This window comes from Glandiceps talaboti, chromosome 3 (assembly GCF_964340395.1).
Source record: "Glandiceps talaboti chromosome 3, keGlaTala1.1, whole genome shotgun sequence".
NCBI classification, from domain to species: Eukaryota; Metazoa; Hemichordata; class Enteropneusta; family Spengelidae; genus Glandiceps; species Glandiceps talaboti.
The window spans coordinates 11,796,879-11,802,586 of record NC_135551.1 but is presented as its reverse complement, the minus strand read 5'-3'; positions in this window follow the sequence as shown (position 1 = coordinate 11,802,586).

Here is a 5,708-nt window from a genome sequence, read left to right as displayed (position 1 = left end):
GTTTTATGCCTAGATATGTGTATGATGAGACTCTTGCAAGTTCAAGATTGTTCAGGTAGAATTTTTGTTTCTGCATGGTTTTTCCTGTTTTATTAAAAACAATTGTTTTTGATTTCGCTATGTTAATATCCAGTTGCCATTTTTTGCAGTACGTTGCTACAGCATTTAAAGCATTTTGTAGACCTGAACTGGATTCTGATAACAATAGTAGATCATCAGCATATAGCAGACAGGGTAACAGTGTTTCCTCTGGCTAATTTCAGCTGCTAGCCATTGTGGCTAATTATACAAAAAAATGATTAGCCACAATTAGCCAGCCAAAAAATTAGTGATCCGTGTCAATTTATTAGAAATGAAAAATAAAGACAAATCATACTGATAGTAACATTTATACAAGTTTATTACACTTTTTTGGTGTTTTATGAAATTGTCTTTTTTCGGAATATCTGATGTCTTACCAGACGTAAACACATTGTCTTGTCCTGCTGCTTGGCATGCTTTGCAAAAGAATTGTTTTGATTCCTCTTTGTACAACAACCAAGGAAATTCTCCAAACCATTCCTCCTGCACTCGCCGTCTACGTTTCTTTTCGAAACTTGCAGTTTCACCTCCATCATCGATGTTTTGGGCGCCAGGCGAGTCACGTTTCCTGCATGTAGCGGTCTCCGTGGCCGCTTTCGACTCCGGTCCACATCCTTTGAATCCACAGTCAAACAGACTTTTCTGTACATGTGTTCGTGAGGTCATGAATAATCAATGTCCTAGTACAGTATACAAACAAAAGCGACGACACGAGGCAGGAGGAATGCGTAAGAGTTCAGAATCTTCAAGACGTGCATGTCACTCAAATTTGAAAGTGAACTGCTAATAGGTGGGGTTTGGGAGTGGCGTGATTTCATTGGTGAAATTATGCGATGACGTACAAGCTCCCTAGGCTGTCGAGTCTGCACAGTTCTGAGACTGCGCACTACGGCAAGCAAAAGAATGGCCACTCCAGCCTGCTGAAAATTGGTTTCATCTCGACGATACTTCATTCAAGCCCCCCGTAGAATGAGTTCGCCACAGTGGCGAACAGGGTAACTAAACAGTTCGCCAATTTCAGGTTTTATTCGCCATTTTAGTGTTTGGCGAATGGCAGCGGAAACACTGAGGGTATATCATTATTCAAGAGTCTTGGGGGATCAATTTTAGTTTCTTCCAGTTGCTTCTTAATGTCATTTATGTATATGTTGAACAGTAGAGGGCTTAGTCCATCTCCTTGCCTAATGCCTCTTTTGACTGGAAAAGCTTTTGACAATCCATTATTTGTTTTGATACAACTTAAAGAATTGGAATAAATTGAATTTACCACATTCAGAAATTTACCAGAAATGCCACTTTTTCGGAGTTTGCATATCAGGCCTTGATGCCATATGCAGTCAAAGGCCTTTTGGAAATCTATGAAGCAGGCAAATATATGTTTACTGTGGTTTAAATATTTTGTGAGTAGCTGTTTTAATACAAATATATGGTCTGCTGTGCTGAATTTTGGAAGAAAACCAATCTGTTCCTTAATGATAATTTTTTTCTCCTTTAGGTGTCCTAATAGTCTATGTTTAAGTATTGATGTAAATAGTTTATTTAGGCTGTTAAGTAATGTTATACCCCTGTAGTTATTAGCATCTGATTTGTCTCCTTTCTTAAAGATTGGTATTATTATGCCTGTGTTCCAGTTTTGGGGGATGTGTCCACTGTCCAAAATTAGGTTAAACAGAATTTGTATGGGTCTAATTAATATATGTCTGCTTGTTTTGATCATTTCATTTCTAATTTTGTCAATTCCAGGGGCTTTTTTTATTTTTAGAAGATTAATTGCATTATGGATTTCCAATTGTGAAATATATTTGTTAAGATATGATGGATTTGCAGAAGTTATGTAGCTATGTTCTTCCTGCATGTTTATGTTCATTATGTCACTGGTGTTATTCAAGTCTTTGAAGTGTTCATACAGTTTGTTATCATTAATATATTCAAGGTTGCCATGTTTTTTCTCGTTTTTTAATTGCTTTATTAGCTCCCAATACTGATTAGGGTTGGATCTTCCTAAACTTTCCAGTTTAGTCAGTATTGAGCTTTGAAATTCTTTCTTTTTCTTTTTAACAAGCCTTGTGTATTCCTTTTTTAGTTTATAACATTCTTGTCTATGTTGTTTGTTAAATGGGTCTCTGCTTAGTTTTAATGATTGTGATCTAATAGTTTTTTTAATATTGCTAAGTTCTTTTGTGTACCAAATTTTTGGTTCTTTGTTCTTGTCTTTTTTCGGTTTACTTGGTTTATTTATTTTCTTTTTGAGGCATCTGTCAGCTGCCTCGAGATATATATGAGTAAGCTTGGTACAGGCATCGTCTACTGATCCTTTTTCGATATCAAATTTCTCCAAGCAAAATTTGGCTATTAGCAATGCAATGTGTTTGCTTTGTAAAGTTTCATAAAAATTAATATTGGAATCTTCATTCCATATATAAACACTATTTGTTTTACTGCTATGCTTAGTGACATGGTTCTTTTCAATCGAGTGTGTTTGTGTTACCTCAGTTGCCCTCGTCCTGTTTGTCTGAAGGCTGAATGATATTTGACAGTGATCAGACAGAATTGTATTTAAATCATGTACCAGAAAATAGTTAATTTTAGAATACAGATGTTGACTGACTACTGTGTAGTCAACAGTACTACTTCCATTGGGCTGGTGACATGTGAATTTACCCGTTTTATCTCCTATGCATCTGCCATTCAGGATTATAAGGTCTGATGCAGTACACAGGTCCAATAACAGTTCACCATAATGATTTTTGTTAAATGTATCCTGAGCATTTCTCTTACTGAGGTTTATGTTTTCTTCTGACACATAGGGGCAGTCAAGACTCTCATATGTGGTGACTTCTTGTTCATCTTTAGTACGTGCATTTAGATCACCATTTAGTATTACAGATCCAAAATTAGAATATTTTACTATATCTTTTTCTAGTAAATGAAATAGATTTGAGTCCTTCCAATTAAAAACACTGGAGTATTGTGGACTTAGGTATAGAGTACATAGGTAAATATCGTTCTCTAGATGAAAAAAGTTTTTATCTAACCGTACCCATATAAAGTCTTCACTGCTGCTTGGAATTTGTTTTATACCACATTTATACTCAGACCGGTAGTATAATACTACGCCTCCTGAATCTGTCCATGCTTTTTTATGTTTTTTTGATCTATAAGAGTGAAAATGGTTATAGCTAGGAATTTCCAAATCGGAATCTTTGTTTGTTTTTGATTCAACTATCCCTATAAAGTCATAGGCTTCAACAAGCTCTATAAAATTCTTGTTTGTTTTCTTTTTACTTAGATTTCCATGAATGTTCCATAAAGTAAATGTCAAGGCAGCTCTTTCAGTAGAGTCCATGATTAACAAAAAGGATACAGCTGCTAAATAATCTTACACTTATGTTGCACCTGCTGTTGGCTGTTACACACATGTGACTGTCTGTTTAATTAAGGTTACAATAAGTTGTCCGTGTCCACCACATGTAAGTCTATCCGTTCAAGAATTGTATTATGTATGTATGTATGTATGTATGTATGTATGTATGTATGTATGTATGTATGTATGTATGTATTTGTAAACAAAACTAACTGAGCCTGAGCACCCTGTGATCTGATGAGATGTGGTGATTTGTAGTGTCAATAACATGTAGTGTCCAAATAGAAAGTGTGTTAATCCCTTCTGACAAGTTTATAGTGACGAGTAGGGAACATTTTAGATTAACTTCTTTTATAAACTATCTATGAAGATTACCATTACGAAACCTTCAAGTTCATGACATGTTCTGTAACAGTGTGGTAGCTAGGTATAAATACATGTATATGTATATTTATAGTCATGCTTGAACTGATAAGTAAGAATTCATGTAAGAAACAGGGAGAAAAACAAATATTTACATGTACCACATTTCAGACAACTTGCTATATGCCATTGTAGAAAAAGGATATTTTTCTTCTGTCACAATCCAAAACACAATGACCCCCCCCCCCATCCACAATTTTGAAAACAGCATGACTCCCCCTACTGCCAATTTCAAAAACAGGGTGACCCCCCTCCCAATCCACCGTTCCCCCCAGGCCGAAGAAACTGACCGGTCCCTTATACCTCCATGGCTCAGATTAGGGAGCCGTCATTATTTATGATAGGGGGTGGGGTGGGGGGGGGGGGTGGGGGGAGTTACTTCGAGAATTACTTCGAGAATCCACAAAATTTGAGTGACCCCACCTACCTGGCTTTAATTTTTTGTAACCGCCCCCCCCTTCCTTGACATACATTTTTTTCATAACTCCCCTCTCCATTTTACCATCATCATAACTCATTAACTGTTTATGGTGCGCTACAAACATTATCATGATTATTGAAATTGAGGTTGAGTGTTCCATTGAAACACCACATGCTCACATACTCACACACTCACACACATGTATACATATGCATACGTGCGTACATACATGTACATACATACATACATACATACATACATACATACATACATATTACATGTACATACATACATACAAACATACATACTTACATACATACATACATACATATTACATATACATACAATATCAAACTTTTTATTTGAATTTAATTTTCCTTATAACGTTATGGATGTAGCATATTTCAAGATGAACTGGTAACAATGAATGCAGCTTATTCCCAAAGTAGTACCATAGGTAAAATTTGAAATTAGGTGGTATTAGTTGAATAAAAGTTTGAGGGAGCCAAGTGGGGGCGAGCCCGGAGATTTTTGAATTTCTAAGAAAATTTATGAATAACTAAATAGCAGCCCCGGGATGTTTCGCCAATGTTTTCCCTGCTAATCTTCCTTAATACTAGGGTCAGTACTACCTTGACAAACCAGTCACTTGGCTAACCCTAATTAGCACCACGAAGGTTTCCAGGTAACATGAGGCCCAGTCAAAACTGACCTTTAAGGGGTTAGGTAAAAAAGTGGAGGGTTAGAGCTGGGATTTCTTTTTATCTGTTTTCCCCTTATAATATTGCTGTTAAACCATTGAGTGTAAAAATCAAATATGTTATCAAAAAGTTATAGAGGGCAGGAAACATGAAGCCCACTCGGTCACTAACTCATATTTTCAATGCAGGGTTAGGTGACCCCAAAATGGATTAAAAGATTATGCACTCCAAACCCCGCTCTAACCCTGCACTTCTTTTAATTTGGAGTAAAAGAATGAGCCAAAAAATGCAGTGAAATTTTAATGTACCTAGGTTTAAGCTAAGGTTACCGTAAACCCACTTGAATCCCATCTCTATGTTGCATTTGGGATGTTTCCCATCATTCTTTATATGCAATTAGTATATATTTGAAATATGTACCAAATTTAGTTGAATTTGAAGTCTAGAGAACATTTTTAAGATATAGCTGTATTAATATATTATTGATAATCGTTCATTATGCAAATGAGTCATTCAAACTAAAAGGTAGATCAACACGCTTTTCAGAAAATATGTGATCAGTCATGTTTAAAGTGTGTAACAAGTTTTATTGAATTTTAAGCATACATCTTGAAGATATAGCCTAATTACTGAAATCATTAATTATGGAAATGAGTCATTATAGCTAAAACCTACATCTCAAAGCATTTTTATTAGAAGCTGTGTCTGTTGGTATTGT